This window comes from Myodes glareolus, chromosome 11 (assembly GCF_982192425.1).
Source record: "Myodes glareolus chromosome 11, mMyoGla1.1, whole genome shotgun sequence".
Lineage (NCBI taxonomy): Eukaryota > Metazoa > Chordata > Mammalia > Rodentia > Cricetidae > Myodes > Myodes glareolus.
Window position 1 is genome coordinate 55,235,857 of NC_142036.1, and position 21,672 is coordinate 55,257,528.

The 21,672-nt window shown below is 42.5% G+C and overlaps 1 protein-coding gene and 1 long non-coding RNA gene across 2 annotated transcripts in view; one reads left to right on the forward strand and one right to left on the reverse strand.

The window, feature by feature from the left end:
* Frmd6 (FERM domain containing 6) overlaps nt 1-21,672 on the reverse strand; it is a 229,011-nt gene that overhangs the window by 80,108 nt on the left and 127,231 nt on the right. The window contains exon 3 of the mRNA XM_085697552.2: nt 16,359-16,433. The gene's annotated coding sequence lies outside the window, so the exon portion shown is untranslated. The remainder of the gene's footprint in view (nt 1-16,358; nt 16,434-21,672) is intronic.
* Nucleotides 13,911-15,537, forward strand: LOC146892378 (uncharacterized). Its single transcript, XR_015004434.2, has 2 exons — nt 13,911-13,952; nt 14,772-15,537. It is a non-coding gene; the product is annotated as an uncharacterized LOC146892378 (long non-coding RNA).

The window sequence follows — 21,672 nt, forward strand, 5'->3', positions numbered from 1 at the left end:
TTCATAAGCTAGAAACACAGAAGGCAATTCTTCTCTTCGACCACTAATCTGTATTGGATAGTAGCTTTTGTCCTTGTCTTAAAGGATAATGGGCACATGTGTATAGCCTGTGATAATTTTATATAACATAGATTTATTAAAAATCCATATAAGGTATTCATGATCATGTACATTCATCTTTTTCGTAACACTTCACCCTCTGAAATTATTTATGAATGAGTTTGTCTCTTGGAGTTTCAGCTTTGCATGAGCACACAACTTATCTCTGTGGTGGCCCTAGTCTCTAGAACATGCCTGGCATGTAATTACTGAATGAGTCTTAGAAATGATGTGGGGGGGGAGAATCTTTGTGCCCCATGCATTTGTGTTTGTGTATTGAGGGTGGGGTGGAGAGCAGAGAGTCATGGCAGGGTGAGAATATGGAAGGGAAAAGAGCTTTTGAGATGCTTCTTGGGCAGATAACCCTGAGGCTGATGAGAAAAGGAATTTTGATTGGCATGAATAAGATGACTTTAGTCAACCAACTCACATAATGTTTAGTTTTTCAAGTACAGATAGGAGATAATGATTAAAATCCTGTATCCATTGATGATTTTCCTTCTTATATAGATGGTGTTTCTACCCTAACCCTTCCCTCTGCTTTTTCCTAATCACCCTATAGCCCTTCTACAAGCTAAGATGTTTGCCTAAGCCATTTTCCTACAGGTAGGTAAAAATTGCTGAATTCATGTTGATGGGATGTCCTTGGAGACAGAGTGGCTTGAGTGACCAGGATAGGGTGGATGGGTGGGGTGGGGTTGGATGGGGGGGGGGGATGAGTGATCTTGTTTCCGCTGGCACAGCACCCCTCCTCATGTGAAGTTAGCAGCAGTGGCTCCACCTCCTAGCCCTTGCTGGAAACTACTGGCTCCACCAAGTCCCGCCTTCTCTTCTCCCCTCCTCACCCTCACCCCCACCCCACCCAGGAGTCTCAGTTTAGTTCCTGGGTTTTTGGCTTCACTCCTTTTGTTTTCAGGTTAATCCCCGAGGTTGTCTTGAGTCCTGGGCCTCTTGACCTTCTAATCCAGCTTTTCTAACAACCTCCAAACGAAGGCCAACCCAGCCATTGCTTTCCCTGCTTTTCGCTTTAAAGTTACCGAGAAAGCCTAAGAAATCCAATAAACGAGCTGACTAATCTTGGTGACTAGTCGCGTCACCAAGACAACAGCTCCATCAGTGTTTCCACAGATGCTCGGTCAACTTTCTATTTCTCCCTGCTTGGACCGCTCACTGTGACTACATGTTTCTAGATAGTATCTGTTCTCTGCGCCCCCTTCCTTCTCTCCCTCTCCTTCCCTGCTTCCTTCTCCCTGGATGCCTCCTTTCTTCTTCCACCTCCCCTGCACACTAGGGTGTTTGATCTGAGTGATGAAACTCTCTTCATTTCCCTCCTTCTGCCACTCTCCACAGTCAACCCAGCCTTCCTCCTTGTCAGTCATAGAAAAGGTTTATTGGTGTGACCTTCCTAAATCCTGGCAGCAGTTTGAAGGAATTACCGTCGTTATCCTCATTTATAGATGCCCAAAGTTTTACTGAAAACCCATATGTTGTTTGTCCCTCCAGTCTGTGGCCCCCAAGGCAGAGCTGGTCAGGCATTTTCTCAGGTGCGGTCATTCATTCTCTCCACTTCAAGACTCCTCTGTACTTTCCCTTAGCCCATTCTTTCCTGATGCTTCTTCTCAGTCTCCCCGCTGAAGCTCCTCCCAGCCCTTCTTCACCATGTACCGTTGACTCGTTAGCAGATATTTATTAAGTACTGTTATATCAGATACGAAGGACTGGCATACAAAAAAGAACCCATCATCACTCACCCTAGAACTTTCATTCACATAATTTGTTCTAGCCATTCAATTTGTGCCCATCCTCCAGATCCCTTCTTAGTCTACAAAGCTGTGGCTTTTTATCTGGGGGCCCCTACTTGATAGATGGATGAGAAGCGTCACCTGTCTGTGCTCCTTTTAATATAAAGTGGCATACTTGAGTGTTCAAACTTCTGTAGCTCCTGCTCTCTCTTTGGTTTAATCTTAATAAAAGCCTCTCCACCAACACAAGAAACTCCAATCAAACCAGATTAGACCAAATTAAAATGCCCATGTTTAATAAATGCTACACTCTTGGGTGGATCAAGACAGCATGGCAGGGAGAAAAGCCCATGCAAACCCCAAATCACGTGTTCCTTTTTCCAGCAGGAGCCTAAATAGCCTGTGGGAGTGGTCCTGACCCTCCCCGGGGGAGGGGTCAGCACTTGGCAGGTTGGGAGTTGGAGTCAGGACCAGGGCAACTCCCAGGCCAGGAGCTTCCAATCATCCCAGACTTCTTGGTTATAGGGGTGTTAGAAGACTGGGGTTATGCCCCCAACTTAATACTACACTCTCCTCATTTCAGACACAAGAAAATTCTAAAAACCAATCCTTTGCTGTTATGGAGGGATCTGTTGGCTTGAAGGCATTTCAACACCTGAAAGGTGGGCAATATTTGTGACACAGAAATCTTCAAGTTTGTGTTTCGCCACTTGTAGTGGCCCTCATGCACAGGGCACTTTGTCCTCAGAGAACATTTGGTCATGTCTAGAGAGGAGAGCAGAAGGGCAGTGGTCAGCCTAGCAGGGAGAGGCTAGAGACACCACTAAACATCCTATACAGTACAAAGAACCATACCCACAATGAAGAATTTCCACCGCTGGTTGAGAATCACTGATCTAGAAGGTAAATGTTAAGGAAACTTGTGTGCCTGTGTTTTAGGGTGGGGGTGGGGTTCATCTGGGGATCCTGATGGAGCCTGCAGGAAGCTCGGGACAGAGCCACTGGAGTCCACCTCATGGTCTTGGAGCCACTACAGAGTGGCTTGGTAGAGATGTATTTATAGATCAAACAGCATGTATGTTAAACAAGTTGCCCCCACTAAATATATAAAATTAAGCTTTGTTTTTATGCATTTCTAGGTATTGAATGCAGGACCTTGTATATGATGAGCAAACATTCTACCACTGAACCATATCCCCAGTGTTTTAAAATTAAGCTCTGAAATGATTGAGAGCTATCAAGAGTTGATTATATAAATTATACTGACCAAATTCTTATTGACTAAGACTCTTACTTAGGTCTAAATTTCCATTGTTAATCATATCTCTATCATTTATGATAAAGAATTATAAGTGTTATATATTTAAATATATTGAATATCCCATGTAAGCAAAACCCAAGAATAACTATAAAAAGTAGAATAAATCATCTTGTAAAAATATTGTCTGATTCCCACTTAGATTTATTAGCTGATTTCTTTTTGGCAGTGATTTCCAAATCTGGCAGTGGATCGGAACCATGTAAGAACGGGTGACAAGGCTGAGCATCTTGATTTAAAATAACTACAACCAACTCCAAGTGATTGTGACAGTCATTCATGACCACATGACTGTGTGAGGCTGGTGCCAAAGCAAAATTTAAATGAAGTCAAGAATATGAAGTGTTTAGTTTAAAGCATTAAATGTTTTAAAAAGCTTTATTGTCCCCTTCCAGGGAATAAAGCCCATAGAAAGGGAAATGTGTCAAGATGTCATTAGTAATCTTTTTTTTTTTTTAATCACAATAAGGGCATTGACGTCATTGCAGTCAAGTCAGGTTGAGGAAGGGTTGTCTATTTTTAATTTCCTGTGATGTGAATAGGATAATCAAAATTGATTATTAATTTGGGCAATAAGAAGCTGTTCAACTAAAGATAATGAAACGGAAATGACCAGTGTCTTGGTGAATAGTGTAATTGCATTTGGCCCCTAGAAACTGCCACATCAATCTAATTATGTATAAATGAATCAGGGCCTTAATTAACATTTCCATAAATATGCTGAAGCTGGGAATAATGACTGAGCAGGATATATGAACATCCTAATTTCTATTTCATACTCACTCCGAAGTTCCCTCTTTTGAACATTTATATATTTTACACCTATACCTAGGCAAATGAACATATTTCATCCCAGTGTTCTGCCCATTATAGTCTTTGGAAGGAGACAATTCACAGATAAATAGATACAAGGTACATTGGCTAGAAAGTGGTTTGTTGAGTGAATGACAAGGGGTAGGGTTTTTAGGAATGTATTGCGTTTATAAGTAACAGCTGATTCCTTATGATCATTAAGTTTATTGTCTTATTTAATCATAGCAGCAATACTACGGTATGGGTGCATCATGTTTTGTTTTACAAATAAGGAAACAAGACACAGGCAAATTACCCAAAATTGAATAATTCATTAATGGTTGAACTTCTGAGTAATTTGAAGAGAACAGGTCTGTCAGTTCAAGTGGAAACACCTGTTTTTAATGGAGAAAATGGGTGGCACTGAGTGTCCGCCTTCTTGGCAGAGTGTGAGGATTTCAGGCAGCCATCTGTGTATCAGAACACAGGGGAAATTACTCAAGGTGTGTGCCCACATATGTATTTGGAACAGGAAGGGCTGAGGGCAGACTCTCAACCCATTTCCAATGGGTGGACCGCTTTAATAATAATTACAAAGAATCACTGGAGCTCATTTGGCAAGAAGGAGTCAATAAGCCCAGCTTGAGGACACTGCCTCCTCTGCAGGCACTCAGGTTTGCCTTGGTCTTGAAAGGAAGGGATTAAAGAAAGGGTCAGACTGGAGCTCTCAAGTTGCCACGCCCCTCAGCATTCTAAATGGAACTCAGTTTTTGTGCTTTCAAGCCTCCAGTTGCTTCATATGACACACACACACACACACACACACACACACACACACACACACACACACACACACACACACACTATTCAGATCACAGGTGGAAAGTTGTCAGTCCCTCAAGTCAGTGCCGTCAGTTTCTCTGGTTGTGTGTAGCATTGCTGGAGCCACGAGGTAAAATCCCACAAGTGACAAGAGCCTCTGATGTCAGCTGTGGCTCCCAGAGAAATGGCCCAGCCATGCGAGTGTTCAGCAAGAATGCGAGCAATGCAGAACCACCCTCTTCTGGTGGCTCCCAGGCCAGGTGGAGTGAAGAGGCCTTGGCTGCCAGGCCATCCTGACCCCTCCGATCATTAAGTCAGGAATGAACTTGGCAAATTTTCTACTTTTTACAGACAATCCTGCTGCTCTTAGCATCTTGGAGAATTCATAAGTATCCTCAAATTTCAAGAAGAAGAAGCTATTAAAATCTTCTGGGAGATTTGGGTGGGAGGGTGGGACTTAAGTTGAAATGTCTGTGGAAAAACTTGGTCGGATGTACCGATTCCATCCTTGAACACGAGAAGACATCAACATGTGAATTTAGTCTTTCGTTTTACTACTTGCTCTACCTTCAGAATGAAATCCCTTTAGTGTTGTGGCCGGTTCTGCTGACGGACACAGGGACAAGCTTTCCTTGTCCCGTTTCTTTTATTTCCCTGGGATGCACTGCCCTGGAAGTCTGTGGTGGCAAACAGTTGTAGATTTTTCTGCCCTCTGCTGATGGGCATGCCATTTGCTTTAGCTCAGATGCTATTTCTGGGCAGAGTTATCACTCTTGTTGCTCTTTAAAATATGTTTGTATTTATAGCAAAGCTATGCTCCTAAAATAAAGGGATGACATAGGACATATTTGACATCATCTACATGCTAAGCCAGGGCACATCCATCAGTCAAGTCATGTTTTCAAGGGTTTTGATGTAGCAGCTTTTACTTATTTTTAAGGTTTATTCTTGACCTTAAATCAGAAGCATAGTCATCCAAGAAGAATTTCTGGACAATTATTTCAATGAGCAAGTGAAATTTTATTTTTAAGTGTGAAATGTATCTACTCTTATAGTATTTATGAGTGTGGGAAAATAGTTCCAAATGAATCTGGACTTTTCTTCCCTACGGTTGCCTCTGTCTTACTGTTGTTTGTCAGCACTCTTGGGAATGCACTTTCTACTGCTTCCTTCTCAGAGTGCGTGGGGTACGTAGAACTCCAGCACGCTTATAATTGAACATGTGACCTTGTCACACTGAGAGACTTTTCAGATATCATATCCCCCATTTTAACCTTGATGGCCTCAAACAGGACTTCAGTCGGTAGAGCATGGAACTCTTAATCTCAGGGTTGTGGGTTCGTGCCCCACATTGGGAACCAATTTGTTGGGAAGGCCACTTATATTTCCCAGCCACCTGGATGACTTAGACCTGAAATAATCACACAGAAACCATATTATTTAAATAACTCTTTGGCCCATTAGCTCTAGCTTGTTATTGACTAACTCTTTTATTAATTTAACCCATTTCTATTAATCTGTATATTGCCACATGGCAGTGGCTTACCAGTTAAAGTTCTGACAGCCATCTGTCTCCAGCGGCTCCATAGTATCTCTCTGACTCCGCCCTTCTCCTCTCCCAGCATTCGGCCTTGCTTTCCCTGCCTACCTAAGTTCTGCCTTGCTATAGGTCCAAAGCAGTTCCTTTATTCCTTAACCAATAAAAGCGACACATAGAAGAACCTCCTACACCAGGACCTTACCATACTAAGTAATATGTTATATGGCTAAACCAACAGACACATTTCTTGTAGCTTTTCAAGCCATCCTCAACACAGATCAGCATTTCAGGCAATACTTTCCCTGTTGGACATATAATGGGCCATGGTACAAAGCTAGACAGAAGACCAGGTAGGTCAGTAAGTAGATGAGTTGACCCAAACCAAAGGTCAGTTCATGGCAGACGACTCTGGTCCCCAAAGAGGGGCAGGAAGAGCTGTCAGTCAGTGACCTACCGCTGCCCTCCACACTTCCTACAGAAGGCATTCAAATTGGACAAAATGAAAAGCTTAATCAACCTAAAAGGAATGGGTTTGGGTTTGGTGTTTCTCTTTTGTTACGGTGTCTCAAGTAGCTTGTGCTGGCTTCAAACTCTCTCTACTGCCTTGCAGTAGTAGAGGAATACATTGAACTCTTGATTCTCCTGTGTCTGCCTAGAAAGTATTGGGATTACAGGTGTGTCCCACCACACTCAGCCCAAAGTGATAGAATTCATGGTGGTTTAGCCAGAAAAGTACTATTTTTCTAGATGAAGAGAATATGAAAAAGTCAATTATGGTGCTATATCAATGGCTCCCTGTGTATCCGGTACTAGAGTATTTTCATTTACTTCTTAAGCCTCCTAGCAAACTCATGAGAGAGTACTTTCTAATTAAATAATCAGTCCTTTTAAAAGGTAAAGTTACCTACAGCACAGAGAAGTCCTTCTACCTGAAGCTAAAGCTAAATTCAAACCCAGACGGTCAACGGAAGAGACTATATCCTCTATAGCTAAAATATGCTGCCCTATGGTAAAACCTATTTAAAACATTAAAGAAAATGAGAGCATTTGATTTTCCCCCTAAATATATTTTGCACCCTCCTCTGCAACCAGGAACATTCATTGACAAGTAAGGATTTTGTTTTCCAGTGGCTAGGTTCCCCACATTTGTGATGCCACTGGGTCCAGGTGCTAGGCAATGCTGGCCAAGAAGCTAAGCACTTGGTACCACCAAGCACAGGTTAGTCCCTGCCCGGAGGACGGTGGGGAACGGGCTGTTCTCAGACCTTTAGTACATGAGGAGCAATGAGGTGACTTTACTGGGGTAGGGGCAGCCAATAAGCCGGGCCTGTCTCTGGTTTTCCTCACCACGTTCATGCAGCAGCACAAAGTTACAAGTTATCTCCAGACGCACGAGAGAGGATTGTCTGCTTTTTCCTCTAGGGTCTATCGTTTTGTTTTTCTAAAAGCTAGTAAATTAATCTTTAAAATTTTTCTTTTAATTTTTTAATGAAATGCGTTTGGAATTCTCAAGCACATGAGTTTTGCATTTCCTACAAAAGGGGCCAAGCCCAGCAATTTAATTTTCTTAGGCTAAGAGCTTTGATTAAAGCCTTCACCTTGACAAATAATTGGTTTGGGGAGTAGGGGAATAGAGGTAATTCAAAGATAGGATAAACAGTCATTCATTTATTCAAGCAGATACTCATTGCATGCTAAATATGGTTGAGACACTATGCTAGATACAGGTCAGACAAACATCATTACAGCAAAGTCCTTTCCCTTGAGGGGAGTGTTTCCCCAATCTCCCCTCTTAGCAAAGGGACTGCATATTTTATTCTTGCTTCACTTCAAGTTACACCGTGTCTCCCAAGGTGTAATATGAAGACTATGTGTGATATAGCACGTGACTTTAGGTGTCAGGAAACAAACATTTTGAAGAAATAGTTATGTATCATTTCATTGTGTGAAAATGTACTTGTGTATTCAGTGTGGTTATATATTCATTTCTATGTAGAAAAACCCAAGCAGCCCACGTCCATATATTGAATAACATTCAGCATATATGGAGTAGGGTCTCAGTGCTAATTCTTTTTACCCACTTTGCACACACAAGCCAAATAAGCTGTTATGCTTACGCATGCTCTTTTATTTTATTATTTTTTTCCTTTCTTCTTGTGGCAGAGCCGAGGACCCATGCAACCTAAGTCTTCTGCTCTGAAGTTTCATAAACACGATGATACAGATTTTTAAGAACACAGAAGATTAGCCGGGCGGTGGTAGCTCACCCCTTTAATCCCAGGACTTGGGAGGCAGAGGCAGGTGGATCTCTGTGAGTACGAGGCCAGCCTGGTCTACAGAGTGAGTTCCAAGACAGTTAGAGCTACACAGAGAAATCCTGTGTCAGAAAGACAAACAAAAAAGAATGCAGAAGCTTGAACTCATAACACAGAATGCATGAGCTGAATTTCTCTGTTCACACCCATATTCTTTTAAAGATATATAAAAATAAAATGGGGGGAGGGATCTCACAATATCTAAGAAGGTGTGTCAAAACACTACTTCTGAGGTCGATGGTTCTGCGTGTGGAATCTGTAGCTATTCTGAACAGTTCGGCTCCCTCTCAGCAGCTTGTTTTTAGGTACATGTGTGAAAATTGATTAGCGTTATTATGCGTACCATTTGACTTAACATGCTTTACTTGTAAAAACATAGCATTGCTTTTTATTCTAATTTTGTGGTTACCTTCTAATTAAGGCAAATAATTACTCACTTTCTCATTTTTTTTAATTCAAAGATGTGCAGCTGTGTTTGTATTTCAAACAGCAAACACATCGGAACTAATCAGTAGTAACAAGACGTGTTAAATTTCCTTGTTTCGTGAGACGGTCGATCTGTGAGCTAGCATCTGCAACCTTGCTCTGTTCTTCACTGCTCACTGACGTGGGCCCAGGCTGTGATGGCTGGATATGTATGAAACTTGTAACAGTCTGGAGGCAACCTGTCCCTCAGCTTTCCCAACCAGAAAACCCTGGAAGTGTGGAAAAGGAGAGGGAGAGGAGGAAAAGACAGAGAGAATAAGATAATAGCAGACTCCCTCCCAGTCCGAGCACCAGTGCATTTGACTTCTTAGATTTGGGGTTGATACATCAGCATTTAAATTATATCATGGGGTCTGGAGAGATAGCACAGTGATCAAGTACCCTTTGGTATTCAACAAAGACATTCACTCAGTGATCCCCAAACCTATAATGAAGTTGGGGCTGTCTATCCATACAGATCATCTCTTGGAACACGGTTTGGGAACAGGTTGACCTATGCCGCATTACAGTCTTTATTAACTTCACAGCTGGTTTAGCAGAACAATTTGAAGGTTCTCCCCAGTTCTTCCTCTTACCCTTAGGCCCCAGGTGTTAACTAGTAGTGTTTTTTTGTTTGTTTGTTTTGTTTTTTATCCATTAGAAGCTAAGTGTTATTAAGTGCATGAAATGAGCCAAGTAACAAGACTCTGCTGGAGTTGGGATTTAAATATAAAGTCCTAAAATATAAATACTTGGGGGCTAAACACACAAATAGCCCTCAATTACGAAAATTTTTGTAGACTGTAATAACTAGAAAGGTCACTTCCTGATCCATGATTCATATTCTCATCTTCTGTCCCTTGTCTAACAATCCCACACTCAGCATGAACAGCCCCTGACTTGATTCTGGAAGGAATAGGGGACTAGACAGTCTACAGGTAATGGATGACTTCTCCCAGAAAGGGCCCCATAGCTTCTTCCATGCAAAACATCCCTTCTGCACCCTCTTCTAGAGCCACCACGCAGAGATGCCAGGTGGCCGTGGGTGGCGGTGACATCAGTAAAAATTCCTCTTACCCGAGGGAAGCAGAACTATTACTCAAAAAAATGTACCAGTTTAATTCTGGAGCCGCTCTGCTTCTCACCTTGGGTGGTAAAAATGACTGTGGATTTTCGCTGTACTAACCAGGCAAGTACGCAGGATGAACAATCTTTTCTTAGCTGGGAGAAAAATGAAAATGTCTTTTTAGCAATCAGGAATCCCACTCCTCCACACTCCTCCTGTAGCGGCCAGTTGGGCTCTCAGTCACCAGGGCGCGAACTCTGCATCGTGCATTGCACCAGAGTGTGGTCGCAAGAAGCCCCACACCACAGAAGGGATAATGACTGGCAGTTGAAAGGCTTGGCGTCGGAGTTCCCATTAGTTGCCTTGTGTGTGTGCTTTCTGTTAAACTTCTCCTGATCATTAAATTGTGCTGCCTTGTTTGTTCTTGGCAAAGTGAAATCCAGCTTGGAATCTTAGCTTCTCTCGCTATCTGTGTGACCCTTTGTGATTTACTTAACCTCTCTGTGCCTGTGTTTCTTCACTTGTAGGATGATGATTATAAAACTAACTTAAGGTTTATGAGTTTTATGATTAAAAAATATGGAAATGTCCATCTCAGATCTGGGACATGGGCAGTTACTGAACACTGAGTCCCTTTGCTCTTCCACCCCAGCACGTAAAACTTTCATTCAATCCCATCATTTTGAGAAGAAAATCAAGAACCAACTATTTCTTTGGTTCTGTTTGTTTTCTTTAAAATAGCAACACAGGATATGAGAGGCTTATCCTAAAAGGCCCTGCTTCAGTGTGTGGGAACAGGGCAGGCCTCACATAGAGAAGCAACTGCCCAGTGGTCCGGGGGAAGGAGACTTGCCTCCAGCTCCTCATCCCAACATCTGCCACAAGTCTCTTTCCCTGCTTTATTATGAGCGTCTGACTAAACATACTTTTTCAACCTGTGCGGTTCCAAGTTGATGCATGGTTGTGTGTCACTGTACGGTGTATATGATTCCAAGTACGAGTATCCTTAAAGGGCAGATGCCAGGCCAGGCAAAGCTATGAAACAACTGGAACCCTCGTGCAAAGCTAGTGGGAATGGGGAATTCTTTTCATTCCAGAAAGCAACTTGGCAGTTCCTCAACAAGTTAAACTTAGGATATCACCCAGCCATTCAGCTCTTGGGAATGAAGGGAAATGAAAACATATCCACTCCAAGACGTGTAAAAGAATTTTTTTGGTATTTTTTATGATTTTATTGAGCTATACATTTTTCTCTGCTTCCCTCCCTTCCTCCCCTCTTCCCTTTTGTCTTCCCCCATGACCCCCACACTCCCAATTTACTCAGGAGATCTTGTCTTTTTCTCCTTCCTATGTAGATCCATGTAGGTCTCTCTTAGGATCCTCTTTGTTATCTAGGTTCTCTGGGATTGTGGACTGTAGGTTGGAATTTCTTTGCTTCTTGTCTAAAAGCCACTTACAAATGAGTACATATTATATTTGTCTTTCTGGGTCTGGGTTGCCTCACTCAATATGTTTTTTTTTTCTAGATTAATCCATTTGCCTACAAATTTTAAGATGTCATTACATTTTATCACTGTATAGTAGTACACCATTGTGTAAATGTACCACATTTTCTTTATCTATTCTTTGGTTGAGGGACATCTAGGTTGTTTTCAGGTTCTGGCTATTATGAATAATATTGCTATGAACATAGTTGAGCACATGTCCTTGTGGTATGATTGAGTATCCTTTGGGCATATGATATGGGATCTCCTCAGTATGCTGTGAATACCATTAATGGATAAAGAAACTGCCTTGGCCTGTTGATAGGGCAGAACTTAGGTAGGCGGGAAAAACTAAACTGAATGCTGGGAGAAAGGAGGCAGAGTCAGGAGAAGCCATGTAGCCCTGCTAGAGACAGATGCCAGAACTTTAGCCGTAAGCCACAGCCATGTGGCAATACACAGATTACTAGAGATAGGTTAGTTTAGAATATGAGTTAGTCAGAGATACATTTAAGCTATTGGTCAAACAGTATTGCAAATAATATGGTTTCTGTGTGATTATTTTGGGGGGAACAAACAAGTGACCCCCCTCCAACAAATTGGCACACCAACATGGGTAACTATATCCACATAAAAACCTGAGAAAGTTTAAAAAGGAATTCTAGACACAAAAGAACAGAGTTAAGTATGACTTTTGGTAGCCACAACATTTGTTTTCCTAGATGGGCTTGCAGAGTAAAAACAAGCCAGGTAAAGATGAAGCATGCACAGAGAGTCCGGATTATGTATATTATTGTGTTGTCTTTAAATTTTTTTACTGTAAGGAGCTAAGTGACCAACATATATACTTTAAAGGTATCTTGAGTTCAGAATTTGAGTCTAAGGATATGTTGCTTTGGAAAAGAGGTTCTGCTTTTGTTTCCACAGAAGATGAGAACCTGTGGATTAATTCTAGACTAATGTGGTTTGATGCACCAAGAGCCCCCGAAAGGTTGCTGTGAATTCCCCAAAAATACTTTGTCCAACAAAAAGCAAGAAACAGTTTGGAGAGAACTACACCCATATTCCAAAATATTGTTTATAAATGTTTGTTTACATTTAAAGGGGGATATGCATTGGTATGGATCTTGGTTTATTGATACAAATTTAAGGTCAATTTTGTTATACTGTGTATATGTATTTCTGCTCTTGATTAAGGTATTGTGTTTGTGCAGCTCATTTAAAATTTAATGTATAATTTAGAAATATGGGTTAATATATAATTATCTATAATAGTCAAGCTTGTAGTCATGTTAGTTAGATTTTCTAAATGTACAGAGATGTAGTTCAGATGAAGAGACATTCTTAAAACCTTTCAAAGACTACATAATATGGCATTTAAAATGTTTTAAGAATTTAGGACTTTTCATGACAGTGAGACACATCTGCTCCTGGCAACACCGATTACTTCAAGAGAATGGATGGGCATTGACGAGGCTCGTTATGGAGTTTGTTAGCCATTTGGACAAGAAACTGCTCTTGCCTGGACTGCTTGATGGTACGCTGTGTAAACTGGACATGTAGGACCCACAGAGAGATGAGTGCTGAACTTGCCTAAAGGTAAGACTGTCCTTTGGGGTTCCTGATTCATAAAAGAGTCTGCAGACATTTTGCAGGACACAGAAAACAAACTACCAATATGGGCAGAACTGTCTTTGAAATTTCCTGCTTCATGGAACAGTCTGCTAGATATTATGGGCCTGTAGACTGAAGATGGATGCCCCAATGTACAGAAGAACTTTGGGTGAGTATCCAGGCAGTGAGATGTCTCTGTCAATTCTAGTGTTTTGGACATTGCTTACAATGCACTTCCTGTTTACTTAGGTAATATTATATCCTTCTGGAGTCTTTGATGGAGTTGAAGAATGAATAGTTATAGTTTTCCTTAGTTATGATAAAAGATGGAGTAGATATAAATATTGTAACTATAATTCTTGCTTGATAACTGTTTTGTTATATGTAATTTTACTATGTTAAAGTTAAACACCTTCCTTTTCATTTAAACAGAAGAGAGGAGATGATGTGGGATTTCCCTCTGTATGCTGTGAATACCATTGGTGAATAAAGAAAGTGCCTTGGCCTGTTGATAGGGCAGAACTTAGGTAGGCGGGAAAAACTAAACTGAATGCTAGGAGAAAGGAGGCAGAGTCAGAGAGTTAGCCAGAAATACTCTTAAGCTATTGATCAAACAGTATTGCAAATAATATTGTTTCTGTGTAATTATTTCAGGGCTGAGAAGCCGGGAACAAACAAGAGGACACTTACAACAGGTATATGCCCAAGAGTGGTATTACTGGGTCTTGAGGTAGATTGTTTCCTAATTTTCTGAGAAATTGCTATACTGATTTCCAAAGTGTCTATACCAGTTTGCACTCCCATCAGCATTGGAGGAGTGTTCACCTTACCCCACATCCTCTCTAACGTAAGCTGTCATCAGTGTTTTTGATCTTGGCCATTCTGATAGGTGTAAAATGGAATCTCAGAGTTGTTTTGATTTGCATTTCTCTGAACAAATATCCTCTCCCTCTCCCCAAGACAGTGTTTCTCTGGGTAGCCCTGGCTATCCTGGAACTTATTCTATAGACCAGGCTGGCCTCCAGCTCACAGAATTCTGCCTGCCTCTGCCTCCCAAGTGCTGGGATTAAAGGTGTGCACCACCACAGCCCTGCATGTATGGGTATTCTTAGCAGTATTAACAATGTCAATTGGAAATGACTTGGTGCAGGGAAAGGGAAGTCTATTCAGAATAAAAGGAACAAGTGGCTGCCACCACATGGGTGCACTTTAAAGCCATCATACTCAGTGAAGGGAGGAAGATATAAAAGACAGACTGTATGATCCCATTAAATGAGAAATCAATGGAAACAGTATTTAGAAGCTGCCTGCGGCTTGGAATAAGAGACTGGAAAACTGTCCTGGGACTTATCTGTGGGATGTTGGAATTATTCCCAAACTGGATTATGGTGATGATTATACAACTCTTAAAAAGTTCCTAGAACATTTCCGTGTGTAAAATTTATGACCTTACTTCACGTTGTTTGGAATGTCTCATTACTATATAATTCATAGTGTTCTCTTATCAAACATAGCAGTCACAGTTGTGTGAAATCTCGTCATCATGCATTCCTGGAAACAGACGGAGACTATGGCTGTGCAGGCAACAGCGCCCGTGCTGCGACTTTTAAACTGGGCAAAGCGCGGAATGGCAAGCAAAGCAGACAAACACTTTGATTGACAGCAAATCCAAGGAGAGGACACAGGGAAACAGGGAGCAGGCCAGAAGTCACCTCTTCTGGTCTTTAACATCAGCCCTGGAGATGGCAGGCCAATGCCACATGGCCTGCACCCAGCACCCAGCACCCAACACACCCATCTGCCACTTCTTGTCTCGGCCTTGCAGCCTCTGTCTATGTTCTCTTGCTTTTGTTTGGCTTGATTTATAATCAACTCTGATAGTCCATACTTTTTCCTCTGTTGCTCCTCAGCTACCTGTACCCCAGAGTGTCACATCTGGAGACTTTCTGATGAGGCTTAGTCCCTTTGTGTCACTTTTGAAGCTTATGAAATGTCTCTCTAGGTCTTATAAACATATATCTAAGCGGCCACTGGGATTATTCATTTGTGATTAATATTACAGCAGGAAAAACACGTGGTTGAGAATCTCAAAGAATAGTGAAATGAAATAGGACTAGATTGTTTAGTAATGCTTTCTTTTAACTTCATCTAGTCTCAGTTGTTCGTTTATTTTTGAGGAAGGGTCTCACTGTGTAGCCCTAGAAGCCCTGGAACTTGCAGAAGAGACCTTCCTGCCTCTCTCTGCCTCCTGAATGCCAGGATTAAAGGTGTGCACTACTGGTCCAGTCTCATTCCTTCCAAGTATGATTGTTAAGATAGCGTGAGCTCTGGATCATGCAGGTAGATACACATAGCACTGATCGGTGCTTTGTTTGTTTGTTTGTTTGCTGTGTTTGGGATAGAAGCCAGGGCCTTGTACATGTGAGGCAAGTGCGCTACTGCCGAGCTACATTCCCAGCCCATGTGGGTGTAGTTCCAAAGGCACAGAAAGAATAGTCAGAGAGTGTGTGAGTCATCTGAGTGTCAGTTCATTTGGCATACAAATGAAGCCTATTTAAAACCTCCTTAAAGTTGAAAAGGTCCCCCAAGCCTACCTGGCAGCTAAATAACTGGGATTTTGAACTCTGTGAGTCTCTTACTATAAGAAGCTTATAGTACTTTGAAAATTATAGTTGATAATTATCAAGCAGTCATAATGGCCCAGCACTTTGCGTAATCTTCACAATGTCCCTATACAGTAAGTACAACAATTATTCCCATTTTACAGATGACAGAAATGAGACCTATAGAGGTGCCCTGCTCAAGGGCAAAGCTGGTAGCACAGCTGTGGATTCAAGGCCAGGTCTTTCTGACCCGACAACCGTTGCCCATTGTCACTACCCCATGCATTTAACCAAACCTCACAATGATAATCGTCTTACAAGACGGTCACCCTCACTGTAGATGGAAGGCCGTGAGAGGCCAAGGAAATGTGACTCTTAGAGAAGAGTAGGCAGCAAGGTGCGTCTTTGTAGATCCCCGGGCTTGAGCATATACCCTCCTCCCAGCCCCCACCCCAGTTCCTCACCAGTTCATCAGGCTGTCTTAACTGGTGCACTTACCCATGGTCCAGCTAAAGCGTCCCACGTCAACCAGAAGACTGCAGGCTCCTCCTTTACTGGAAATCACTGGGGCAACTAGAAAAAAAAAAAAAAGGCCCATTTGTATTCAGAGAGCCGGGTCACGAGACCCAGTAAAGAAACAACTTTATTTGGCTTCCATTTTGTTCAAAGATTTTGTGCATCTGCCTACTGCAGAAAGACAAAGGCCCTGAAGACCACTATCCCACAGCGCATCTCTGCAGAGAATTTAAATAACCCAAACTTAAAATCATTTGGTCATTTGACTCAAGGTAAATGCTTACACGGCAAATTCCTTTAAGAGCTTCCTCTGATGGGTCTTAGAGGTCTTTGTCTTAATTTGACATCAGACTGGAGTAACAGGGAGAATGATAAATCCTGACAGCGAGTGAATGACTGGCAGAACGAAATCTCTGGAAACCTTTTCCTTATGAAGGTAGCCTGGTGCTATAAGCACGGTGCAGAAAACCCTAGTCCAGGACCTAATGGTTAAGAGGAAAAGTCACATGGGCAAGCTTGCCACAAACTGCAGCCATTCCTGTGTCCCCTCCCCTGATTCTCTCCCTATGAGTGCAAGTAATGCTACTCAATAATGTTTATTTCCCTGAATAAGAAATACCTCAAAGCCACATTAATCTATTTGGCGAACTAGTACACAAGGGAATATTTATCGTCTAGAACTTGATGCATAAACAGCTGCCGTTTGGTCCAGAACCTCTTTAGAGCAGGCATAGTACCTGCCTCTTACCATTTAGAATCTTCGTTCCTCTACTGTGGCAACAACAAAGAAAATGGGGGCTATGGAAGCTAAAAAGCCCCATTGGATGCAAAACGCCTGTTCTTTCTTTCCACTGTTCTATCTCCCTCCTCATCAGACCTTGGAGTACCACCAAGGATTGGACACACAAATATTTATCTTGCATATTTAATGCCAAGTGAAAGCCTAGGACAGGACGATTCCAAGGAATAAGATATGTGCCTTCTTCTTTGGGATCTCATAATATAGTCAAGATGAAAGGAGAGGAGAATAGTATTAAAATCTGTAAAGACTGATTTTGGAAGTAAATTAGATGAGAATTTAATTAGTAAATTAGCTAGAGAATTAGATGGATGCAGTTAATGTGAGTGGGTTGGGGTGGCTCCCTATACAGTGGGACTCGCAGTGGAGCAAAAGAAGGCAAGATCTGGGTAAGCTGGAAAGGGAAGGAAGAATATTTTACAAAGCGCTGGAATGAGGGATGAACATTGTACATAACCTCCTGGCTGAGTGGTGAGGATTCTGATGAGGTTCTAAAAGATTTGAAGGCTATAGTAATGCATATATATATATATGTAACCAATAAAACTCTATATGTTTATGTATGCATATTTAATAAGAGTCCTATACAACACTGAATGAATTTAGTTCCAAAGTTTAGGCAAAAGTTGTATAGGCACTGCTTTCTATTCTGTCTAGAATATGCCTGTTTTCAAGTCCTCATATGAAAGAAAGAAAGAAAGAAAGAAAGAGAGGAGAGAGAGAGAAGGAGAGAAAGAGAGAGAGAGAGAGAGAGAGAGAGAGAGAGAGAAGGGAAATACCAAATGAGTCATGTGACAAATATAGGCTTACAAATATTCAAAATGCCAGGTTCTGTTTTCAGTTTTTGTTTCATGGATTCTCTAAGAATGTAAACAATAGAAATCGTTCGACTTCTCCTGAGCTCATTTTTCACTGAGAAAGCTGTAGAGCCCTCTCATTCCTGCCACTAGCACTCGGGTACTAACTACCGATTTTGCCGGTGAAGTTTTCTCTCCAGCCTCACATTACGCCTGAGACAGAGCAGGCAGTCAATGATGGTGCCGGAAAACCGTGATGACGCAGGCTCTTCTAGCTATCAGGAGAGCTGATGTTAACTGTCTTTCTGGGTTTCAAGCTGTACAATGTAACTTTTATTAGCATTGTAATTTTTTTCTTCTAACCTAGATCGTTTAAACGCTTTCTAATATGTTTAATTACCCAGTTTTAAATTTGTACAAAATTGGGCTGAATTATCATTTAAGATTGGTATTAAATAGGCAAGTTAGCATCAGAGACAAGATTTCTAAACTCCCTTAGCTCCAATTTGGGTTAAAAAAATTCGTTTTACTAACTCATGGAGCACAAAAGATTTGATGCTGATGTTTAGCAATCTCGGCACTGATGTTTATTAAGGATAAGTGAAACCATCCCTGTGGGCTCATGGGACAGCAGAAAGCAGCTGCGGACGACGCTCTGATCACTGGCTAAATAAAGCCTAGCACGGTTCACTTCATGAAAGACAGAGAAACAGAACACACACGCACGCATGCACACACACACACACACACACACACACACACACTATAATAGAATGATACACTCACCTCTACTTCCCCTACTAGTCATTTCATTATTAGGAAGGCAACAATATTAACAACTAGAAGAGGGTATAGTTGCAAAACTGACAAGTCCAATTTACCATTTCTATGTTATTCAGACACTCCCAGACATTCGGTTACCCTCCTCCTCCCTGTATACTCAGTGTTTGTCTAATACTAGCCACAAGGTGTTCCCAGGAAGAAACGGAAGAACCAAGTCGACGGAAAAACTTCTGGCTCTTTTCACCAAGCCCCGGTTCCTGTCTCATGTGTGCTGTGCATTGCTGTCTTGCTTGCGTTCACTCATTCTTTCTCCAGCATCCCTTGTAGTCTTCGTGCTTAGGTTGCTCAGAGTCTAGTCAATGAGACTGGGGAGTCTGACTCCTCAGCACAGCACAGCACACAGCAGCTGTGCTGGGATTGAGAACAAAGGGTCCGTGGTGACCGGAAGTCAAAATGGGCAGAATGTACAGTGGTACCTGCGAAAAAGTCACCCGAGCTGAAAAGACAAGATGAGGCTTTGCCAACAGGGGAAACAGAGAAAGTGCTTGGGACTTGGCAAAAGTCACTGATGGAGCTGAGAGGGGCCTGAGCGATTTACAGAACTCCAGCATCCGAGTGACCAATCAGGGGTCAAGTTTTCATAATCTACTATCTCTGGGTGTTTGGGCATGTAGAATTCAAGGGTCCCTGTTAAAGCCATCTCCTTGGTTGACTATGAGGGAACATGAGGGCTGACTGCTCCATTGAGGCAAAGATTCTGCAGTATGAGACTCTCATTTCATTTCCTAAAACTCCCACCAGAATTATTCTTGTTTTCTTTAATACTAATCTCGTCCTTCCCTGCATTCCACGTGCAAACACATTGCCTTCACTTGTGTACTGAGGCTGCTCACTTTAAGTTCTCATCTGCCTCAGTGGCACCCTATATCCTAGTACATGGGAGTTCAAGGCTAGCCTTGGCTAGATTAGTTGCAGGTTCCTTCTTTCTTTATGGTTCATTGACCACCAGGCCATGAGGGCAGAGGGGGCAGAAGCGACAAGTGGAGCTTTGTCCAACCTGTGGTACAATAGAAATAGCTTTCCAGGAGACGGCTTCAGTGTGACAGCTCAGCTTTATTCCAGAGTGAGGGGAGATATAAAGGCTGGGACAGTTGCTGGGGCATCATCACTGAATGTGCATTAAACAGCATGCCCCTGTCATAAGGGTCCGTATGTGGCAGCAGGGTCCTATAGCTCTGAACATGATGTCTATTCTCATATAGGAAGTAGGAGGAAAATGTCTGCAGGAAGCTGTCAGAAGTCATACTAGAGAGAAGTCAGGTATACGGGTCTAGAGGCATTCTCTAAACAAGGTCAGGTAGAGAGCAGGAAGCTTCTGGTATGTGTAAGGGTCCTCCATGTTGTGCCAAGCTCCGAAAGAGCTGCCAGGCCATGGTAGACTGCAATCTCTGACCTGCAAGGGCTCCCAACAATATTATTGCAAGACCTTGTTTAAATAAATAAACACATAAATATTTTTGATTTCCCTCCTTTTTCTTGAGGAGCAGGTATTAGTCATTCTCACTGTATAGTCCAGACAACAGAAGACCTTAGTGTTGACGGACAAAGCGGCTAAGTGAGTTTGCATTAAGAAAGAACTAGATTGAAGGACTCTCCAAGACTGGTTTGGGCTGAATTTGGGGGGTTCTGCAAACAAGCGCCAATCACTGGGAGCTAAATTGTGTGTATTGCATGTGTGTGTGTGTGTGTGTGTGTATGAATCCAGGTAGGGATTGATGCCAAGTGAAGCTCCAGGGTCAGAAGTAACAGAAGTAATGGGTACAGGAAAGGACAGACCAAAGGGCCATTTTCATCCTATAACCAGGGACTACTGCGGAGTTTGTATCTTCATCTGGGAGCCTCAGCTGGAGCGGAGAGACCTGCTTGCATTTCTCAAGCTTTCTTGGGTGACCATCTCTGCCTACGTTCACCATTGTTGATGTGGTACAGTGAGAAGTTGCCCACATTAACCCCCTCGTGGGATGACGTTGACTGTTCTTCTCTCTCCAGGCCGTCCCACCTAGGCAGGTGCCCTTGCACAGGCGTGGAACCTGAAGCTCACACAGTTTGGGTGGCAAGTAGGAGGGGTGTGTGTGAGGGGTGACTTACTTTTTTTTTTTTTAAAGATTTGTTGTAATTCTTGTCTGTCTGTGTGTTTCCATGTGAATGTGACTATATACTAAGTATGTGTGGGTTCCATGGAGGCCAGAAGAGAGCATCAGCTCCCTTGGAGCTGAAGTTTCGGGGGGATTGTGAGGCCTCTGACATGGGTGCTGGGAGCCAAACTTGGCTCCTCTGGAAGAGCAGCAAGTGCTCTTAGCCACTGAACCATCTCTCCAGCCCCAGGCTGATTTCTAGAAAGAAGAGTAAAAACATGCATGCAAAGCGAGTCACCAAATTAATAATTACTTGGGACAACGAATGAAATCCAAAAGGCCGCTGATGTGAGACTTTATTGAAGGCAAGTGCCTGGAAACGCTTCTGTAAGAACGCTTCAATCTTTCTGTCCCCTCCCGGCTCAGGTCACAACCAGCACAGCACTCACGAATCTCTCTCAACTGAACGCCCTGAGCCCTACAGTCAGTTCATCGACCTCATGAGTCACCCAGATGCGCTCCCACTGGCAAAGGTTACAGGAGAAGCGCTAAGCGATGGCTACTGGACAAACTGTATTGTTCAGCTGTGGCCAATAATTCCTGCTGTGTTCTAAAACCAGCCCTGGTTTGCATGCTGCTTGATATGGTCACCCTCTTTGCATGGGTCTCCTCTGTGACCACTTGAGCTTGACCCAGATGGGAAGCTTTTTCAGTTCTAACTTTAGCACCTCTGCTGGCCTTCTGCCCAAGCTGTGCCTAGCAGAATCTGTTTCCCAACCTTA